Below are 23694 nucleotides of genomic sequence, written 5' to 3'. Positions count from 1 at the left end.
GCCGAAGTGATGGACCAACACTCCTCACAGTGACCTTTCAGGTGTGCAGCGGCCAGTTCGTGAGTGTGTGAGTGTGTGTGTGTTTGGGGAACAGCTTGCTAAAAGCCGATAGAGCAAAGCTTCTTGAAGGACGAGTGACCTCATACATCACGCTGGCGTTCCTCTGCACTGTGGAGAAATGAGGGATTTTCTATCCCACTCCCTTTCTCCTCACACTCCACTGCTCACACACACAACACAAACACACACACACACAACACACATTCACACACATCTGAACTTTTATATACTTGTGAGGATCCACATTGATATTTTCCATCCCCCAAACACTGATACAGCCTCATAATTTGCTAAGCCCTCACGGTGGACTCAGTGTTTGTTGCTGTTTACGTCACAGCAGGTTTGATTGGCGCCGTTTGGACCAATCATCTAAGAAATGACACCACAGGGGAGCACAAACAGCTCATTTTTGGGGCTTCCTACTTTCCAAATGACCAGATCTGTACATTTCATTAACTTGGTGGCATAACTTTGTAAAAGAAGAGATCCATTGACCTTTTTCATGAAATTACTTCCTTAAGTGATGGATGCTTCATCATTATTTGACTTTAACTTCCTCTAACCCCTTTTCTAAAATGAATAAAAGCTGCTCTTCCAATGCAATTACAAAATCATCTTCAGTACCTTTTACTTTAGTCTTAGATGCTGTGAGGAGGATCTGTTTAAGGTGGACTGCAGTGACACCTATTGGCCTGGAGTCACAAGTGCACTGTTGTGAAGATGTGACTCTTAACAAGGCATGTTTGTTTTGAGAAATGAATGGAGATCTTTTTTACCAGATACAACACCACAAGGTAAGGTATTTATCGACAGTTTGAAACATGACAATAAGCAAACTTTGTCAGTTTGTACCATAGTTTAGCAGGCGGCTATATTTAGCTCTACTCATAGCCTGGTGCTCTGAGATGTGTTTGTAACGTATAACGGTGAATCGTGGTTATGTCCAACCAGAGCTCATCTACCAACCCCTACCTCACCAAGCAGAGCTAACATAACCTCACTCTTCATTTTATTGATAGACTCTCAAGTTTGAACAGACCACTGCAGAATAACTGCTGACTGTGGGTTGGTATGAACATTATCACAAACAGATTAGCCTGTGTTTTAGCCTTTAGCACGTGCTCTATCACTCTCCTGTTTAGATTTCTTGTGTTCTTCTGTGACCACCATCATTACTAAATTAATTACAGAAATCATTTTCAGCTGCAAAGAGCATAGATCTTCACTTATTTCATCCAATGAGAGGTTTGAGAACAAAGTAGAACAAACGTAGCGTTAATATCAGACCTTTATGTGTCATGTGACTAGAAAAAAAGACTTAAACATGCAGAAACTTTCAGAAGTTCTAAAAATTTGTCTTTGCTAACCAGATTATTTTCAGTTCAAGTCTTGTGGTAAAAAAAAAGGTAGTTTTAGACACAGTTTAATCATTTTTATCAATGTAGCTTTAGTTAACATACATTTTATCTTTTACTCAAAACATTTTCTCTGTAAATGTATTCCTGTAACAGTTCAGAGATTGGTTTTAAGTTTGTAGGAAATGATTAAACCTTTAACCCTTCTCTCCTTTAAAACATTTTCTTGTGTAATATCTTAGTATAATAATTGATCCTGGACTCTCCTCCTGATGTAAAAGCTGCTGTGCTGTTTCTGCTGATCTATAGAGCGAGAAAAGGTCATCACACATAGATAAAAGTGGAGTTATAGGAAAATGATCATTACTACAAGTCAGGTAAAAAGGAAACTCACTTTCTCTAGACTCTATGGGTAAATCAAAGTGCTTTCGACACAAAAAAGGACTGTGTTTCAGTTTTACAACGGTCCTTAAATGCACCTACAGTGACAGATTGGCTTAATGTGTCTGAGAAGTCGCCAAACGCCTGTGACAGGAAAGCATCGCTTGTGTTTTGAGAGGTTAGACACACATCAGTAAAATATCAAGGATTTTGAATGTCACACGGTCCAATATGAAGATTTTTTTTTAAGTATTATCCTCAAAAAAAAAAAAAAAAGAAAACAAACAAACACATTTGTCTGAGCGTTTAACATCAGTTTACCAAATAAGTAAAGAAAACAATCAACAAACCATGCAAGTTCCCGAAATACGAAGCCGGTTAAGAATCCACAACAACGAATCACTTGATCTGAGAGCCTAAAAAAAGAATTTCATATTATTTTCTGCGTAAAAATTCATTCTTGGAGAGGAGACGTCATTTTTCTTAGGGATGCACTGTTATGAAAATTTTGGCCAATACCGATATCTGATATTAATATTGCTGTTATGGCCAATATTTACCATTATCAATATGGGAAAAAAAAAACAATCTGAGATGATGTGTTGAGGTAGTTCAGAGAAAAAGAGCGGCACAATCTTGAGAAAAGACGACCATAGGGAGGATCAAATGATGGAGCGCCGAAGATGAACGCGATAAAAAAAGTATGTTTTGTCTGTTTTTGGATCAAAACAGGACATGAGACAGAAAAAATAAGAAAGTCCACTCTTCTTAGGTAGTTTTGGTGTTAACACGGTTGGAGAAAAAAAGGTATTTGGGTCTTAAAAGATCATTCAATATGCTCTGAAAATGGCCGAGAGCTAATGAGTAAATACCGATATTTAAAAAGATGACCAACATTGGCGATACCGATAGTGATACAAATATATTGTGCATCCCTAATTTTTCTTAAAGGAAAAAAATCAAAATACATCATGTGAGTGTGTATTCAGCACAAGACAGAAGTCGTCTGTGAAGATGTCCCCACAAAGATAGAAATACGAGGACACAAGAGACTGCACCAACACAGACACACATGCTGAACCTCAGAGGGTCAAGCACACAAGCTGCAAACAGGGCCATGACACTGCACAGGCATAGTCATTTCACACACCCACACACACTTTCTCACACACACACTCATTTCCATTGTGTCATATTAGCGTGCAGCTCAGCTATCTGTCTCCGATCTGGAGCTGTAGCAGGACGCTCAGCAGCACCTCATCTGAGCAGAAACTTGCTGATTAGCAGCGGAATTATCCCATTAACAGAAATGATTTCACAAGCTTCGGCATACAAATGAGTCACTCGCAAAAGTTTCATCTGATACAAGTGCGAGACTTATTAAATCACTTAATTGTGAGATTAAAGTGAGCTAATTTGACAAACCAGCACTAATCAGAAGTGACAATGGAACAGCCTGAGGGCCCCGGTTTGGATGGCGGGCTCTCACTTATTTAGATATTTTTCACAAGAGCGACTGAAGCGTCTCAGGGAAGAAAGCGGATCGAGCAAACACCTTAAACTTTCTTCTTGAGAGCGCGTGAGCTCAACGTCGGGTCAGAGCGAAGAGGATCCGAGCTGAGGCACAATCCCTGCTCAGTGAAGCGGACTCACATGCTCAAAACAACGTGAGACTCAGGGATGATAACGCTGAAAGTAGTGGACTGTGATTAATCTGTGACAGCTAACCACTAATTACAACCCCCAATCAATTACCTCAGCGCTCATTATCTAGTCAACACACCACCTGGAGAGCACTAATGTGCCTTACTTGCTGTGGGCAGAATCAGCACACACACACACTTGTCTTTTGAAGGCACTGACGCTGAATGGAAACTGTAAGAGCCAGCCGCTGTGTAGTTTTTCTGCCTCATTCTTCAGACAAAATCAAGCAAATAATCCTCTATATGTGCTGAAGCATTGTGTAAAGAAGCTGAATATGCAAACGTGTGTGGCGAAGGGAGGGAAACGTCTGCTGTGGCTGGAGGCCTCCAGCCTTCACTTTACATTTGGAGCGAGACTAAAGATTAAAGCTCTTCTCCCAGCAGCTCTCTAACAGAGCACAACCCAATTACACCTCGCCGGACCTATATCTTGAACCAAGAGGGCAGAAAGACTGAGACGGAGAAAAGAGAAAGAGGGAGACAAGAGGAATGAAGATGAGGGAGGCTGGAGGGAGGGATGACAGGGCTGCAGGAGAAAAAAAGGAAGCCAGCCATGAACTGAGAGGACGGTGAAGGAGAGATTGATGGAAGGAGGGGTAACAGTGGGAGAGCAGAGTCGGAGGGATGCAAAGGAAGGTGTTAAGAACAGAGAGCGAGGGGAGGGGGGATTGAATTGAGAATATCAGAGGTGAGAGCAAAGCAATGTCAGACATCTCCCCGGGGGATCAAAGAATGTATTTAGTTTAAAGGTGGAACCCAAACTTTAGAAAACCTCAAAAATAGGCATCATGCTACACGATGTCAGGATACTGACAGTTTGCTGTGATGTCGAACAAACTGTGATATCCTGAATCAAAGTACGGAAAGAGACGAGACAGGTCTGAGCAGGCTCACACTTTTAGCTTTGCAAGCAGCACGCTGTGACTGAAATATTTAACAGACTACGCCTCTAAACAAAGCAGAGACATTCATGTTCCTACAGACATTTACCGCAGCACCATGGGATGGACTCAACTGTATTTAGACAGAAGTCCTACCTGTTGGCTGGATGGATGCTGGTGGAGATGCTCCTGTTCTCATCACGTTGGCCTGAAGAGTGAAGCACAAACACACATATTAAACATAGAGAGGCTATTTTAAAATCTGTTTTATCTTTCATGATTTTTTTATTTTACTTTGTTTTATTGTAGCTTATTATTTTCTATCTGCTTTTTAATTGACTCTTAATTATTTTCTTTTAATATACTTTCCGTGTAAAGCACTTTGCACACCAGACACATATTTTTCATACAAATATTTCGCACATTATTTATTTTTTTCAAACCGACTGTTTTTCAATGCAAGCTTTCACACCGGCAACATTCTTTCACTGAGCGAAATTGCGGCTTTTATCCATATTTTCTAAAGTTTTGCTTGCAATGAGTACACATCCGACCAATCAAAACGCTTATTGTTGACAAGACACATACCAAAACATTCAACGATGATTGCGTTAGTGTCCCAGCATCCTAGCTGTGGAGACTGAATGTGACACCTCCAAATTTCTTGCAATTTCTTGCAGTTTTCTTGCCTGTCGTCATTAGTGTACAAAGGCCTTAAAGCACTTTGAATCGCCTTGCTGAAATGTGCTACATAAATAAACTTGACTTGCCTTGCCAAAGAATGTCAAATTTTAAAGCAAATCTCTATGTAATACATTTTATTTGTGTTAAATAAGTTAAATGTTTTGTTTATCACCTGTTGGTCACTTGTCCTACACAGCCATGCTTGAATTCTAAAACAAGGAAGTGTCAAACAGAACAGCAGCCTGCCATTGGCTCATGTGGAGGTGTTCCAGGTGGAAGAAACCATTTGTGGATAAGACAGAGGGGTGTACAAATTTTCTTCCAACTTCAGTTTTAGAATGAAATCTATTTAATTGTATTAAAATACTGATTTTGTAAACAAATGATGAGGAGGAAGATCGGGTAATCATGAGTAAAGGAACAGAAACGGACGTTTTTTCTCCAGATTTCAAACCAGTCATGAGTTCATCATGCAAATTAAGTCAAAAGCTCTACAGCAGATTATAGTATAGGTGTGTAAACAATTGAACATTTGCAGTTCTATATTTTTAAAATTTGTTTCATGGGATTTAGAGATCCTGAACGCCATTCGCTGTTACAAAAGAAGTATAAGAAGAAGAAAGCCTCAGAGTGTCGGTTTAAGTAAAAGTAACAACTCAGCATAAGGTAAGTAAAAAATGAGAAAACCCAATGATAAGGTGGGATATGATGTTGTTAAGTCTGAAACAACAGCACTGCCAGCTACAGTTTTCAGTCTTTAAGTATTATTCTGTTAAATACAGATGATATTTTATTGGAAATAACTCATTTATCAGCACATCTCTTAACTTCTAGGAAGGTGAATTATTTAATATGTGTCTTGTTTCTGTGGAAGCACCATCTGATAATTTAACGGGACTGGTTCTGTAATAAGTTAAAAATGGTAGAAATGTCACATGAAAAGCAATAAAACTATCAGAAATGCTAAATACACATTTAACAAGTTTGAAGCTGATTTTTGACACCAGCCTTTATTTGTCATTTAATAAGATATAATCTCTCACAGGGAACATGTTTCAAAAGCCGGTAAAACCTTCTGCATCCTCCCCTCTGCCAAATAAAAATAACAAACTTTAAAAAAGCACCAGCACCAGGATTTACCAAAGACCTAACTCTCAACCGAGCTACATTTGAAGTCATGCAGAGTGTTTTGGCAACCCACGGCTGGGGATCTGTTTCAGTTGCTCTGCTGAAAAAAGTTCAAAGTCATGCTGAAGCAGATATACACTGCAAAACACTGAAATCTTAGCGAGTGTTTTTGTCTTATTTTCAGTAGAAAATGTCTTTTTAGACTCATTATGAGCCACATTAATCTAACCAGTCCAGAAAAAATGTCTTAGTTCAAGTTATTTAAAGACAAAAATGAGGTCTGAATTGCTTAGAACAAGTCAAAATGAAATCTGCCAATTCACCAAGAGAAAAGTTTCTTGTCTTAAGACATTAATCTAGTTTTTAGCAAATTTTCGAGCAACTTTTTCTTCTTCCATTTGCCTTCTTCCAGATTTTTATTACTTACAGCATCAGTCCTTTAATCCTCAACACATTATTAAGTGATAACTGTCTTAATGTGTTTGCTAAAATTCAGGTCTGAGTCCATGATCACACCCAGGTTTCTGGGATGGTCAGTGGTTTTCAACTTTTACATCTGGAGCTACTCACTGACTTTGACTCTCTCTGATTTGGCTCCAAAAACAACAACCTCAGTTTTACCTTTGTTTAGCAAGAAGAAGTTTAGGCTCATCCAATCATTGATTTTTTCAGTACATTTACCCAGAGCCTGTATCACCTGGTGACACTGAAATGTATAACTGTGTGTCGTCAGCATAGTTATGGTAACTGATTTTGTTGTTGTTTTTTTAATCTGAGCTAGTGGGAGCACATAGATGTTAAACAGAAGAAGCCCCAGGATGGATCCTTGGGGGACCCACATGTTATTTTTGTCCGCTCAGATGTACAGTTACCTATAGACACAAAACAGTCTCTGTCCTTCAGGTAAGATTTTCAGTTTCAGTTTTTTGCAGTGTACCTGCAACTTTAAAAACAGAGAGTTAAAGTTGGATTGATGTTGTGCAGCAGTGGCGCGCACAGACTTTTTGAAGGGCAGGGGCAAAATGAATAATGCATACGGTGCATGTTTGGCCACCTAACCATATTTAAACATGTCAAGGGAGCAGTTTCATGTGCTTTTTTCAACAAAGAGAGGGCAGTTCAGTGTGTTTTTTCCAGCCAGAGGTCGCTCTGAAGCACACATTTTGGCTCCTGAGGGAGAACTCCAGAGCGTTTTTCAACAATTGGACCATGAAGGGAGGCGACCAGTTGACGTTTAGACTGGATGATTATCAGGTCTTAGCTCTGGTTTGCGCTAACTGTACTCTCACACTAAGTGCTTTTAACATGTAATGATTTTACACAGTTGGCTGACATGATCACATTAGCTGCAGTGTCATCATTTGGAGGAAGTTATTAGCGCTTAGCTCAGAGCTCTGCTGGTTTGACTAGACTCGTAATCATTTGGCGTTACAGTCTCTATCCAAAGTGTTGTACTTTGCATTATCAAGATCACTTTGTTCCTCTTGTGAGTATTTTTCTCATTCTCACAAACATCTGGTGTTACTTCCAACAAAGCAGCCGAGGGACATGATTTACTTTGGATTTTTTTTTTCTAAATGTCCACAACTCTGTTCATTCTCCTTCTCAAGCATCAAGCCAAACAAAACTAGTTCACCCTGTTCTCTTTAGTTGTTAAAAAGATCCACTACAGTGGAGGAAAAATCACTTATTTAAGAAGATTTCAACAAAACAGGTCGAGGAAAAGCAGGAGACTGCTGTTCATAAAATAACGTGAATTACAGTTTGACTCGTGGAGGGTAGTTTCTACCCCCAGCCGAGCCCTGAGACTCCGTGCTGCTAACACCAGGAGTTCATGAGGGCAGATTGTGGATGTATTCTTGCAGAGTGTTGCAGGCTGACAAGACAAGAGTAATTTTACTAAGAAATCCATCTCACTGGAGTGAAATCTGCATTCTCTGCAACAACACTAACACACACAAAACACAGCAATTCCTCTGCAAGAGCCGACAGAAATGTGCTCTTTACTTCTTTCCTGAGAGCTTCTTAAAGTGTTCTCAGCAATTACGCAGAGTGTGTTTGTTCCTATTAAAGAATTTGATGCAACGAACTCAGACAGGCGCGCAATGAATGGCAGAGGGGAGATGAAACAGGGGAGAGGTTCGCCGTCTGTCTCGGCTTTGCTTCTTTCTGGTAACAGACAATCTTTACACAGACCGAGCCCAGTTTATCAGGTCTGCTGCGGGTGACTGATGATGTGAGTTTTTGGAAGCCAATACCAATTCGTCCCAAAAATTGCAAGCTTGCCTCCTTTTGAATTTGTTCTTGGCAGGATGGAGCATCATCTGGATGAATTTTACAACCCTGGCTGCAACGAGGCTTTTTCAAACTTCTCTTTATTTATTTCACTCAGAGTCAAACATATTTACTTCTGCTCTCAGGTTACTTTCCACACGGCGACTACACGACAACTGCAAACAGATGATGTGAGCTGGGAGCAGCAGGATAACACTTCATACTTCCTGAGTAAAGGATTCGCCTTGAATGAAGATCTCTTCCTCTCCTTCCGTCCCAGTGGCAGGCGAGGTAAAGGGGCTAAATAAATAAGGCATGGCTGCGTAGGTTGCCGAGCCGTGACCTTTCGGCCCATTTGCTTTGGGAGAGCAGGAGTGCAGCCTCAGCGAGCTGCTCGCCTAAACTCTGGAGGGCGAATTTTAATCAGCGCCGTGCCGATGGCCGAGGCCGTGCATCATGCTTAACGAGGCTAAGAGAGGGCCTTTCATTTACCCATGTGCAGGTAACAAATGGAGCACAATGCTCATAAGACAACCCTGCTTCCCTTTTCCTGTGATGTCCTTCAGCATCCTTCTCTTTCTCTCCCTCCTTGTCCAGACCTCAACCCGCCGCGCAGAGAATCTCATTTATAAGCTTTATACACTGTTGGTTTTCTCTCTCTGCTTCACTTAAACTTTTTGCTGTTTTCAGACAATATTTTTCTTTTTTCATCTTCAACAGGCTCAATCAATGTTTCTGTTTAACAACAGGTTTACATTTTAAGAGATGCACCTTTACAATCTACAGCCCTTTAGAAAACCCTACACATAAAGGTTTCATTTTGAGGTCGATGTGAAATGAGTTCGCTCAGCTGTGAAGCTGCACAAAGGTTGGTGACAGTAATTCTGGGCTGCATTATTCTGAGCAGAGTTTCTTTGATATGTTTGTACAATTGCTCTCTTTAAAGTCATACACAGTCTATCAAGATCAGACGCATTTCTGAGCTGCAGTTTGACAACTTCACATGTTCATGTTGTGGCTTAACGAAAAAAAATATTAGTCAGTCCCTGTAAACCCTATATTTAGTCAGTTTTTTTTTCAGGAGAGGCTGTACCATCCAGTGCTGAAAAATGAAGCAGAGATGGATAAGCTGCAGTTCCACCAGTGTCCACTTGAGGCTTGTTGCAGAGCTAAGAAATCCCCATTAACTCCTGTGTCATAAGGCCAAACTTCACAGCAATAAAATATATTTACATCCTGATTCAGACTAAGATTTAAGGCGTATTGACTTATGTATCACCACGACACAGGAGGTGAATTTGTTCGTGAAACTTTGAGTTAGCATTTTTAACAGGGCGCGCACTGTCTTTGAGATCCAGATCGGCTCTTTGGAAACTTTTTGGTGCCATCACAGACTTTGGCTGTGTCTCAAATTACATACTTTTGTGCTTACACTCACTATTTTTAGTGTAGAACAAGTGCGTAACAATAGACACCTCTCACAGGCAACGGTTGCCATGGTAGCAGAATGGGCAGGAACAGATCAAACGGTGATTGATGGGTGCAATTAATGAATAACAGAAGAAGACCTGTTTACCTCCAGTAAGTGTGAAGTGTTAAACATTAGTGCATCCGTTTTCAGACACAGCACATCTTCAAACAGGTTGTGTTGGTTTTTGCGCCCCCTGTGGACAAAGAGATTCTGACCTCGTCGTGTGTTTCTGGTGAAAGTATATCCCTTCTTTATTTCTATCCCATCTCAAAATGAATCTTTGGTCTAGAAATGATTCAAGCAGTGAGTTCATGGTTGTGTTTCCTGACACCTAAACACATTCACGTAACAAAAGTATCTCCTTGTCTTACAGATTGTCTGTTGAACTTTTGCAGTTCATGCAGAACATAGACGCGGACTCTATGGGTGCTTCGGGAGCTAGCGCGTGTTACTGTAAACTTTGTTTTATAATCATATCTGTCTCCTTAAAGCTCCACGGTGAGCAGTAAATGCAGAATCGATTGATGGGAATTCATGTAAACTGTCTCAGATGCCTATAAGTGGCAGATTGGTATTGTTTTGATTTCCAGCGCGAGCTTTCATAACCACGGACAGCTCCATTCTTGATGGCCTTAAGTACAGTGCATTGTTCAATCTCTGGGGAGTTGGATTTCAGATATGTTACAGCCTAAACTGTATTCTTTCTGTCCACTAAAGCCTGTGGCAACGATTAAATACCATTGATAAAACACTTTTTGGTGTCATGCATGAAATTTGTGAGATTACATAAGGTGATGCCAGTTGCTATTATGTCTGCGTACATGCCAGTGCTCTTAGAATACTTTTAAATACATTAAAGTGCTTAACCACCCATCCTCTGTGCTTTAATAGGCCAGGTATTTTTAAAAACAACTACCTCCTCTCATTCATTTTTTTAAAAATTGGTTTGGCCACACGCACCAGGCAAATCCACCTGTGAGAGGAGCTCAAAGTGTTTTTCAGATGTGAAACCTATGCTGTCCAATCAGGATGAATCCCAGTCATTCAGCTATGACCGTAGACTTAAAAAAAAATGGAAGTCATCTTGCTCAGCCTGAAGTGAGATCGCCACAAAAACTGCTCCTCCTGGTGGCTGGCTGCAGTATAGGTCAAAAAATCTGGCTCCCCAGTCATTCCAGATGGGCTGTGGTCAAACTTTAAAAAGTCAATACACCTTGTAGAAATGTTTCTCACGTCTGATTGTTGTGGTGATTTGAAGATATCATTTGGCTGCCTTGTATTAAAGTCCTCTTTTTTTCTGAAAAGTTTTGTTTTCATTAGTTATAAGAGGTTAAAACAAAGTTATATATCATGTTTAACAATTATTAACAGCTGACATTCTTGTGTATATTTTTCAGGGATTGTAAAATATGTCAGAAGGGAGAGCCAAGAAGTGATAAGACTCTCCAAAGAAAAAAAAAAAAATTTTTTTGTCACCCAGCTCCACTGAGATTCTCCCAGAATCCCTCATGGTCTCTACTGCTCAGACTCTGGCTGCCAATGGCTGCGCCTGTGACAGAAGTATTTTGGCTTCAAAACTGTACAATGGTACATGGAGGAGCAAGGCTGTCCACTGTATAAACAGTCTATGGCTGTGACGTTTGAGAACAGAAAACTTGGTTTCCCAGTGTGTTCACAAAACCACAAAACTGGAGCTTTCCAAAATCTTCACCTTGGCTGGACTTCTCAGAAAACATTGTTTTTTGTGATGTAAAACTGTGGCTGTCATATATGTTTTAAGCACCAGCACAAACCTGAATTGGCGCATATGATCCAGCTTAAAACTCCTTACTATAGTTTTATTTTGTTGAAATGTCAGCAGTGCTAAGACGCTCAAATTAGAAAAATAGGAATAAAACACAACTAGCTCTCTGATGTTAGCGTTTAGCTCAAAGCAGCACTGTGCTTCACTGCAGCCTAATAAAGCCTTCAGCATGGCTTTAGGCTCTCATTCATGTTTGTCTTCATTGTGTTGTTTTGACTATTACTTGTATTTTTGCATTATTGCGTTTTCTGCTCATTCCACTACAGTCTGAGAGTCGAATCGCGCCTTAGGGACCATTTATTTTGCATTTATCTCTCCTCCTATAATATATCTTCAGCCCTGTTTGGACAGAATTAATACTCCAGAGGGAGATGGGTAGTAAAATATTTCCCCTGCTACTTAGTAAGTGAGCTAATAATTCCTGCTGGAATAGAAGCCATTGCTAATATACTGTCAGAGAGTTTTTAGAGGGTATATTTTGCAGGAAAGCCCTGAATGATTTTGCGTTCCTGGAAGCATCTGGTGTCTGTTTGAATTATCACGTTTTCTGCGTGTCACTTATTGGCTCCGGCCCTTTAAACACCACACAACCTCCTGTCTTTATTTCCTCCCCTCACCTGCTGCTGGATGTCTTCTTCTCTTCCTCTGTTTCGTGATGAGTCCATCACTCCTCGGCTCCACAGGTCTCATTACAGCCAGGCCGGTGGGGAACATTCTAATAAACAGATGAAGATGACACTCTTACAGACCCAGCACACACACACACACACACACACACACACAACCTTGAGGAAGATTACACCAGAGACGAAGACAAAATAAAAACCGTTCACTTGATTATTTCAGGCAAAATAAATCACGGCCCTCGAACAAGCGCGGAGGAAGAAAAATACTGATACAATAACATCCGCCGTGAGAGCTCGTGCAAACATGTGGCTTTAGATAACATTTCTTGTTAAGAGACACACTCACACACACATACAGACACACGGACATTCAAACACACATTTAAGTAATGAACACACACACCCATGCACCTCTGCTGCTCTGTGCACAATAAGTCTTGCTTCATTAAAGCCAAATCTCATCCACTATCAGTTTACAACCACAGAAGTCGTTTGAACCGCCAGGGAAATACAATTCCATTCCGTTTCGGGGTTATCTTAATATATGAGCTTGTCTCCGCCACATTGGTCTGCAGTTATGAGCCGGGCAAACACCCACAGCACCGCAATATTGCACCGGCACAGTCACAGGACGGATTGGTGCACACAAAGCAATTAGCAGCTCATATATACGTGCGTAATTGTGTCCTTGTGTGCGAATGATTTAACTCCCCCGTCTGTTTCCACAATTTCTTCATCTGCTCTTCGTTGCTAATTGCAGATTGTTTGTTTCTGCACGTCTACTCTACGTCTACTTTTTGGAATAGAGGATTCTTCTAAAATGACGACGCCCCACGCCATCATCACCTCTTCCGTCTCTGACCTTCCTGCTGCTGCGTTGCCAGAGTAAATAGTTTTGTGAGATCTAACTCGCACAGACACGGAAAAGAAGGAAAGACAAGACGAATGAAGCACAAAGAAGACAAATTTCTCAACGTTGTCAATGTCTGAGGTGCTCCGGCCATCCATCCTCCATCGCTCCTTCATTCACTATCTGTCTGGCCCTATCCCACCTGTATGACACCCGATCACTCTTCATCCCTCTATCCATCCATTACCCCTGTCACTTCACCCCGCCATTTCTCTGCCCCAAGGCCTCAGCTCCCCTCGCCTGTCACTGATGATATCATCTGAGTGGATTACTCAGAAAGTCATGAGGGATGTTTGCGCCGGTGTTTCCTCACAGAGGTTTTTACACTCTCATTAAACGCCGGCCGGTCTGATGGCGTCACATGTTTGGAAACCATGTTCTATGACTCATAGTGTTGATGTTATTCTGACTGAACGGGCCTCTTCCAGTACAGAGATTTATCACATCTGCTCTACTTTATTTGAGTTATTCATTGTTAAATTAATGGGTCTGGGTTAAACGCTCTGCAGCCTTTTTCTGGTAAACAAAGTAGTCATCGTGTTCACTAGACACATTAATTCAAACATAATAGAAACACAAAGCTAATTATGTTTTAACACCAGCTTATTGGATTTCCACAACCCATGAGTTGGCTTTTTTTTTTAAAGATATTTCACTTCTGATAAATACAATAACTACAAGCTATTACTTAAGAGCTACAGTTTTAAAATCCTGCAGCGTTTTGGCAGCTTTTAGCTTGTTATTAACGGCTTAACAGCCCCAACTTTTCCATTTTTCTTGTGCAAAAGTTTCCAGGAAATTATTGGATGAGCCTGCTTAGTCAGCAATAACAGGAAGTAAACAAATTTAGCCACCGTCTTCTCAACATTAAGCTGCCAAAGTGGCAGGTATTTTTTCCTGTGACTGGTGGAGACCAAAACGGGGCAAACAGGAGAGTCGCAAACTTCTGTTTGGTATATTTAACCCCTTGATGCCTGTAATCGCAAATTTGCGTCATACCCTGTCAGGTCTTGATGCAGCTGAAATCACCTTTGTATCTCATTATTACCCATTTATATATATTCTACACAAACCAAAGATCATATCAGATCCACTACGTCACACGTCTATTTATATGATATAATTTAGTTATAACTATTGTGTGCACTATACTCAAATTTACAATCTCCACTCAATTTAACATCTGTAAGAATGCCAAAACATATGAAAACAATCTATTTCTATATTTTTTTTATTAATTCAGGCATTAAGGGGTTAATGTGGACACATACAGAAATGCATGTATGGCTTTGTATCATATGGCGTCTCACTTGTCTGACTTGTTGTCGTCATGTTAAGAATTGTCCATGGAATAATCTCTGTAATCTGACCATGTCTATTGTGAATCCACCCACCTTGGTTAAATTTCTGTTTAGGTTGATGCAAGAGTAAATATCTTGACGTGTGTTTTATTCCAGATGAGTCAAGAATTGGAGCCAGAGCCCTACTTCCACTCACTTGTTCCCTTAGTTATTGAATCTTAGGTTGATGCGATCTTGAAACCATACCACGAGTTAAAACAAAAACCCACTGTGAGGCTGCCTTCAGCCATTAAGGCCCTTATCTGTGTATGCCCTTATTGATTTTTATTTTATTTTATTTATTTTCATTTCTATTTCAGATATTTCATTATTACTGCCTGTCTTAATCTTTTAGTTTTTAGCTCCAGTGTTTCCTCATGGGGGCCCTCCACACCGGGAGTTGTGTCTGGTCTGCCCTAAGGGATGTCGTCCTGGAGATCCCTCAGACCTGGGGGACTGAGGGAGGCTCTGCACTTTGTGGGGGTGAGAGGGACAGGCTTTCATTTTTTTTATTTTTTTCTGTTTCGTTATTTTATTTCATCTTGTAAAGCACTTTGAGTTGCATTTTAATTTGTATGAAAAGTGCTATATAAATAAAGTTTGATTTGATTGATCATGTCCATAGAAACATTAAACATGTGGAATGTAAGTTGTATATTGTACCCTTTCCTTAAAGGAATGTTACGTAACATGTGCCTTTCCAAATAAACAAAGAATTACTGCAGCTTTAAGGAGCGAGGAAAGAGGAAAGAGGAGGAAAATCAGAGAAACTATTACAGAGTGATTTGGATACACCTTATTTTCTGATTTGCCATAAAAAAAAATCATTTTGTCATTATTAGAATGTGTTTATTTCTCCTGTTTAAGGCTATTATGAAAAGATATAAACCCAATCTTTAGAGTAGGTGTTAGTTGGCAATTATTTCTGGTTTCGTTTATGTCAGTTTTGCACAACTGATCATTAAAAAAGAGTCACATTTAAAAAGTGTGAGAGGATCTCCCTTTCTCCTTAAACTATAATTTCCTTTGTTAACTCAGTTGCCTTAGTTTGAGTTGTGAATCTGTTTAAACACATATTTTGTTAATACGTTTATTTCGTTTTTGATCTGAAACCGTACGTCTCCTCGTTTGTCACGGCCTAGAACTGGTTCGTGACACATGGATACAACTTAGGATCCTGAAACTAGTGTTAAAGGCTATGAAGCTAGAGTATTTGGAGCTCCCCCTACTGACAAGTTCTGGTATAGGTCATAAACCTGCTTCCCAACATGTCAAAATACAGACTCTCCTACCCCTCAGTCTCCTCATTCCTCCTCCTCCTCCAGCAGGCATCACTCTCATCTCCTCCTCCTCCTCAACAAAGACCGGCTAACTCTGACAAACAGATCACCACAATCTTTCAGCGTGCTGACCCGCCACGCCTGGCTCTCCTCTCTCTCATAAACAGAAGCATGAATGATGGGGAGGCTCGGGAGGAAGGGAGCGACAGCCTCTTACAGCACGCATTACAACAGAGTACGCCTCTCCACATGTATCAGCACATCTATCTCCACCCTGACTGTCTCATCCAAGGCCAACAGAGGCATACGGAAACACACTCACACATCTTCACAAAGACAGAAGGCTGGCTGTGAGCCGCTGTGCACACTGACAATCAAAGCCGAAAAGAAAAACACCCTGATGCCACAAATTCCTCCTCATATGAAGAAGGTCAGACCAGCAGGCGAGTTAACAACAGCCCCTCCTACGTCAGGGACATTCATGGAAAAAAAGAGCTCATTGTGCTGACATGTGCCTATTCGTAGGGAACCATATGCCTGCCACACACGCTCACACACAAACACACACATCAACACACACTTTGACCTTTATGGTGAAGTTCTCAAACTAAGAATTATTGGCTGGGCATCATGTTTGATTTTTGTCTGTGAGCTGTTTATCTGTATTCCAGCAGGAGACCTTAATTATGTTTTACTGCAGAGCTTGATTATTTACTCTGTCACAACATAATAAACCTGAACATGCATTTAATTGTTTGCAGACAAACTCAGACGACAGTTAAACAGCCTATATATGACTTAATCTACATTTTCTAGATCAGAATGTTGTTTAAAGAGGGGGTATTGTGCTTTATTAGTCTTTATTCTGTCCCTTCGGGGCCTCCGTAGTAGCTCTACATCATAAAATCATTGACAGTCGGGGATGGGAAAGTCTCCTTGAATGGTTTCCTATGCTGTGCAGTGAGAAATGATATATTATACAAAATTATATTTTCATGTTTGGTCCAAAAAAGACGCTTAATCTGCGGCCATCTCTGGCAATAAATGCATGCTCGCTTGTCCAACTGTGTTTGAAAGAACAACTGGGACTTGGTTTGTTTGCCATGATAACATCATTAAATGGGTGCAATTCCGAGCTAGCAGACTGACCTCTCAACAGATTTATCAAAACGCACTTGCAAGACATATTTTTTTTTCCATATTTTTGGAAAAAAACTGAATACCTACCTTTTGATCTGGCTTTTAGCTGATTGTATTTATTATTACATTTATCATTATTATTTTATGTTATATTTTAACTAATTTTAACCGTTTTATTTTGTTTCATTTCCACCTTTCAATTCAGATTTTTTAATTGGAATTTCATTCTTAGTTTAATGGTCTTTCTTTAATGAAACTATTTTAGCTGATTTTACTTAACACTTGATGTTAGGCTTTCTCATTTTACTATATTATTTATCCAACTTTTATTTCATATTGTTATATTATTTTATTTATTTATGTATTTACACATTTACTTATCTTACCCTCTAGTATTCTTGATTATTTTTATTTATTTATTTATTTATCTATTTATTAATCATTTAATTCTAACTCTGTGTTCTTTCAGAATTTCCTTTTTATGTCTTTGTGTGCGTGTATATTGAATGTGGTTTGGGTAGGGGGTGTTGCAGTGGTCTTATGTTTTAATTTTTTTTTTATGCAATTTTCTACTTTTTATTCAAGTTTTTGTTATTTCATTTTTTTTTTACTTTTTTTCTATTGTAAAGCACTTTGTATCACAAAGTCATGTATAAAAAAGTGCTTAATAAATAAAGTTTGATTGATTGATTGATTGATTGATTTGTACACTGTAACGTCATGATTTAAATTTATTATTTAACATTATTTGTTCAATTTTTATGTAAGAACATTTATTATGTGCTTAATTTCTTGTGAAGTGTTAAATAGAATAAACACAGATTATTATTTTATTTATTCATTCAGAACTCTGACTCATTGTAATTTTTCTCTGCATGCCAACATAAATAGGCTCACGTCTGCTGTCTCTTTAAGGCCTGCTCCACAAACCCCTCCCTTCTGATTGGTCAGCCATCTGTAAGGCAGACTTTGGTGTTCAAGGCCCACTCCTCCAACGTGTTAAGAATCAGGGGATCCTTATGGGATGACGTCACCATTTCAGCTAATTTAGTGAAATTTCATGAAAACCTCAGACTGTTTACAGCGGTTTTCATGACAGATTCAGGAATTTTTGTTACATCTAAAAAGGTAACGGTTTGAAAATCTGTACTCTAAGTTTGGTCATCCACCACTTTTACTTTAAATCCATGTTTGAAAAATGAGAAAACAGAATAACCACTCTTTAAGTGCCCCATGCCACAAGATGGTAATGGTTGGTCATCTGTGATTGTTTACATCCAGGTAGTACAGCATTATGGCATTAACCAGCGAACTCTGCAGCTAAAGCATAACATAAACCAGTATTGTTGGCATGAAATCATAAAAATATCTCAAATTGGAGTGCATACAATTAATTCTGACAAAAACTACATCAGTGTGTATTTTTAAATTGTTCCATTTCTTTTAACGATCAGGAAAAATGTGAGTTTCTTTAATTTGGTCACATTCTGGTTCAGATCAGTATGCTGTGTGTGTGACTCGGATGTCTGTCAGCGAGCCCAGCATCATAATGTGGTGATGATTTATCATTTAGGGCGCTCTATAGAACACAACTTTATTGTCCGACAAGATGGATAATTGTCTTTGGTCCATCTGGTATCTCATTAAACACACACACACAAAAACACACACCTCGGGGAAAAGCACACGATAAGTCTGGTGAAGATGCTCTCTTAAAGCATATAATGATGATGAGTGAACTCTCACCTTGTTGTCATCACTATTTTTCGGCAGTTTTAGAGTTTATTCGTCTCTCTGTTCAGGGTCTAAGACAGGCTGGAGGCTCCTCCCTGAGATTTCCTGTCACCCTGCTGTGCTTCGTTTTATAATACTCTATTATAAAAAGCCCTGGAACATATACATCTACCAAATTGTTCCGTCCATTGTACTGTCAAGCACACCTCGATCAGCGTATCCTCAGAAATGGACACCACTCAGCAAATAAATGATGTAACTGGATCATCACTCCTGCTAATATGTGCTCTGCCATGAAGCCACAGTGAACTGTCTGTATCACAAATAATGGCCTCTCCTCTGTTTGATGAATGCTGGGAGATTGCCTGTGTGTCCCTAAAGATGGCCGGGCGGAGCAGACTGTTTGATGAGGAGTGATCTGCAGGGCTCAGGGATGAGCTTCCTTAAAGCCTGCCGGGCTTCAGCTTGGGTCAACACTGAGAATCCCTGTTAAAATACGGTCCAAGAGAAAAGGTCCGACGCGCTCTGAAGTGATTACAACCTGTGTGTTCTCCCAGCGAGGGCTGCGGAGAGCGCGTCAAACAGAGTCTACACACGACTCAGCTGGAGACGAGCTCCCGCGATCAGCCGAGATGAGCCACACATGCACCGAGGATTGAACTGAAATCACGACCGAATTAAGCTGGAAAGTAAAACGTGTTACTCATACACTCAGTGATCTGGCAGCAAAAGAGAATGTTTAGCGATGAGTCAGGAGCTGGGGGATGCGGCCAAAACGCATTTTGAGGAGATATAAAGGATGAAGAAGACGCAGATGATGCTAGACGACTGGAGAATGAGAACTAAATCTATTTCTCCTGCTAAAAAATGTGACCTCAGTTCGAATGGATGTGTCATGAATATTGTAACAAAAAACTTCTAAGATTAGTTTGTTTTAAATGTAACTGTTTTTCTGAATTCAGACACTGATTTTAAACTGTGAGGAAAAAGAAGTCAAAACTCCGACTAGAGATTCTCTAATCTCAATTTCTCTTGTTCTTTTTTGTTCAGACAGCCTACACTTTTTGATAGCAACGAGGGCTGTAACTTTAACATTAATTAGATTAATAAATTACACCTTGGATTAATGCACAATAAAAATTAACACGTAATTATCTCATTGGCTGCCAGCCATTTTCAGAGCATCTTGAATGATCTTTCAAGACCCAAATAATATTCTTTTCTCTGACTATGTAAACACCAAAACTACCTCAGAAGAGTGGACTCTCCTCTTTTATGTCATTCTTCCTGTTTTTTATCCGAAAAACAGACAAAACAAATTTTTCTTTGATCCTCACCATGCTTTGGATCTCATCTTTTGTTATGATGGCGCCACGCTTTCTCTCTGAACTCAGTTGGAGCGTGAGCTGCCTGAAATTTCTGACTTGCAGTGTCTCGCTATGTCTCTGTCATCTCACATCTTCTCCTCATATCCATGGTGAGCTCTCATCCAAAGAGCACACCGCTCTCACCCACAGTAGTTTAGGAGCAGGATTTTGATTGACAAGCTCTGCCAGACCCCACCTCTAAAGACGCCGCTGGCAGCAAACATGGATATTCTCATATTGGCTAGTGTGATGTAAAAATACAAATCTTCTCTTCTTTGTGTATTTATTTGATTAGTCATGCACTACAATTTTGTAATGTCTTAGAATTCAAATTCTTCATTTGGGGACCTTAAGCAGATATGAATTTAATTACAATTAATTAGATTAATTAATTACAAATCCTGTGATTATTTTTTAATCTCGTGACAGCACTAATAGTTACACATTTTGAGACACAAACATGAACACTACAAGTTACTCAGCACATACACTCACTGTGGTTCGTTATTCTGAAAAAAGTTTGTGTAATTGTAAAAGACCGTTTACACTTACCTTTTTAAAGACATGCAAAGTATTTTTTAGAACTTTAAATAAAACCCTTAAATATCTTGGCTTGACTCAGCTCTCGACTACCAGCTGAGCTTCTTAAGCCCTTTGGACACCCTATTTTGCACTTGAATATTTCACACGTTATTTTTTCAAACCTTCTGTTTTTCAATGCAAGCTTTCAAACCAGCAACATTCTTTTGCTGAGCAAAATTGCGTCTCTTATTTTTTCCAACCGAGGTTTCGCTTGCGATGAGTACACATGAGCCAATCAAAATGCTCCTTGTTGACAAGTCACATACTAAAACATTAAACATTTACTGTATTCATATCATAGTCCTTTTGTCTTTATGACAAAAGATATAAGAACTAAAAAGACAACTATTACAAAGACATTGTTTGGAGAAGAATAGCTTCTTTCTGGAAGTTGGCCGTGTGCGAGAACTTTCTTCTGATGAAGTTAAAAAATGTTTTATTAAACTTAATATGAACCAAATTTCCCCGACAAAGGTCTTATTTCAAGATAATTTGGTCTAATAAGAACATTTTTACTCCAAAAAGGCCAAAATACAGGCTCCAATTCCAGTGTGGCCAAACCACAAAACCTTCTGTCACAAGAATTTACTGGCAGGATGAGAAAGAACGTATGGAGCATTATCACAGGTGAAGCCTCAAGGAGGCGCTATAGAGACCTCTAAAAATGTCCGATAAGTCATTTACCCCATGCAGGAAGTATTCTGACCTTACAAACTGACAGATGAGCTGTCATCTGTAATTTTGCTGCTGTGAATGTTTTCCACCCTGATGAACGTAAAACATGTATTCCACTCTATTCCATTAGTTCAATAACACTTTGTTCAATCCCAGAACAGGAAGAAAGTCTGTAACAAACAGAGAAAAACACGGTGCTGCAAATGTCGAGAAGATGCAGATAATATGTTGTCTCCGTCAGCCAAATTTCTGACATACTCAAATTCTAACCGATCATCTGACAGCCAGATTGTTGCTCGTTCAGGCAAATAATCAGGCAACATGTTGTCTTCTCAAACCCCACATGGAACAACAACTCTGCCCGTTACTAAAGTGAGTCACGGTCAACTCACTGAAGGGGAGGAAAAGGTGAAAGAGATGAATTTGTAGTTAATCAGAGCGAAAGGTTAAAAAGTGAAGGTTTGTTTTCTGCTCTGTACAAACTCTATTTTTATCTTCATCACAATAATTCTTCACTTTTCTTTTGGTTGATCCTTTTCACTCGTCTTTAACAAGCACAGTTTGGGCTCCAGTCACCGCTCCAGACGACACGCCAAAGAATCTATTTAAAGACTCAGCCCTGTCTTCTTCTTTCTTTGCAGTCAGGAGATCAGTTTTTGTGAAGCCTAACAGATTGTGCTTTTTGCTTCCAATATCATGGAGAAGAGATGTATGGGACGCACGAGGCGGCTTTGAGCTTGAAATCCATTACTGTCCGGGTTCAGATCTTATAGAATTCACTGCGTGCCCACCTGCAGAGATGTGAAGCAGCTCCACTCTCCAGCTGCCCCTCCTCAACACACAGACGAAGATTTCAGTCCCTGGGTGCTGCAGGAAGGGGGACAGAGGAGCAGGGGAAGCAGATACAGAGCTAGTTCAGTCTCTCTGGACCATGAGGATTGTCAAAGCTGCTTCCTCAAGTGGCCCCAACCAGGGAGTGATAGGCCTCAGCGACCAGGAGAGGGTTAGGAATCAGCGGGCTGACATCTCCAAAATCTTAAGACCATTGAAAAATTGCTAGAATTTACCTTTTACACAAATCAAAAGTTTAAGACCACAGGCTATTAAAGCCAAAAACTGCTCAAAATTGTCATTTTCTCTCAGGCATTCACATGGTCATGCCCTCCTGATGGCTAAAGCTAAGAAGCTGTCTCTTCTTGAACGTGGTCGGATCGTCGAACTGCATAAGCAAGACCTCTCAGAGCTTGCCATTGCTGCTGAGGTTGGACGCAGTAAGACAGTCATTCTACATTTTTTGAAAGATCCTGAGCATTACGGAACAAAAAAGTCAAGTGGTAGACCCAAAAAATTTCACCTGCGCTGAGCTGGAGGATCTGATTGGCTGTCCGTCAAGACACCCAAATTAAGGCCCTTAATGGTGCCAACTGCAGCGCAATAACCATCAGACGGCATCTGCAGGAAAAGGGTTTCAAAAACAAATTTAGCTGCAAGCAGCAGTATCGGGCCCTAGCCCATTGGCCAAAATGTCCCCATCCGGGCATGTCCTGGTAGCCATATGAACCACAAAATGTGGCTCAGCCAAAAGCCAAAGGTCTTGGCAATAGTTATGCCCAAAACTTTTCAGGCCCGTAGTTCAAAGTAGCTGCAGAGGCTTGAATTTTGTGCCTTTAGGTGGCGCTATGGAGCACTAATGTTTGTACAACCAGTGATAGAAATGCTCTCAGGCTGTGACACTAAAGTTGAGATTTTTATAAAACAGCCAAAATGGTCAACTTTGGCTGTCAATTGTGGCCACGCCCATTGACGTAGCAAAAGTCCATTTGTAACTTTTCATTGTCAATGTGTGTAGTATACACAAGCCAAGTTTGGAATTGATCAGACAAAAATAATTAGGAATTGTTCAATGTAATACGTAGGCTAAAAATCGTCAAAATCCGAACTTTGTGTCCATATAACGAACTTCCTGTTCAGAATTCACTATGGTTGTAAGAGACTTTTTTGTAGGGCTATGCATGATATTTATGCCCACAAAATTTCAAGCTTGTAGCTCAAAGTAGCTGAAGAGGCTGAAATTTTGAGCCCCTTGGTGGCGCTATGGAGCTTTATTGTTTGCACAACCAGTGAAATAAATGCACTCAGGTTGTGACACTGAACTTGAGTGTGCATTTTGGTCCAGATCCAACATTGTACAAGAGAGCAATCAAGATTTTCATGAAGCGGTAAAATGGTCAACTTTAGCGGCCATTTGTGGCCACGCCCATTAATATTCACACATGTTCCCCTGATTTAAATCCGATGG

The 23694-nt window shown here is 40.0% G+C and overlaps 1 long non-coding RNA gene across 2 annotated transcripts in view; it reads right to left on the bottom strand.

Annotated features, from left to right (window-relative positions):
* The window catches only part of LOC141809968 (uncharacterized), a 231588-nt gene that overhangs the window by 148815 nt on the left and 59079 nt on the right, over window positions 1–23694 (bottom strand). For both annotated transcript variants that reach the window (XR_012600026.1, XR_012600027.1), the window contains exons 4-5: window positions 12359–12456; window positions 4537–4588 (exon numbers count right to left, since the gene is read on the bottom strand). This is a non-coding gene — a long non-coding RNA (uncharacterized LOC141809968). The remainder of the gene's footprint in view (window positions 1–4536; window positions 4589–12358; window positions 12457–23694) is intronic.

The sequence above is a fragment of the Halichoeres trimaculatus genome, unplaced genomic scaffold (genome assembly GCF_033239565.1).
Source record: "Halichoeres trimaculatus isolate MK-OKI-2021-1 unplaced genomic scaffold, fHalTri1.1 fHalTri1_scaffold_20, whole genome shotgun sequence".
Classification (NCBI taxonomy): domain Eukaryota; kingdom Metazoa; phylum Chordata; class Actinopteri; order Labriformes; family Labridae; genus Halichoeres; species Halichoeres trimaculatus.
This window is presented reverse-complemented; position numbering and strand designations above follow the sequence as displayed.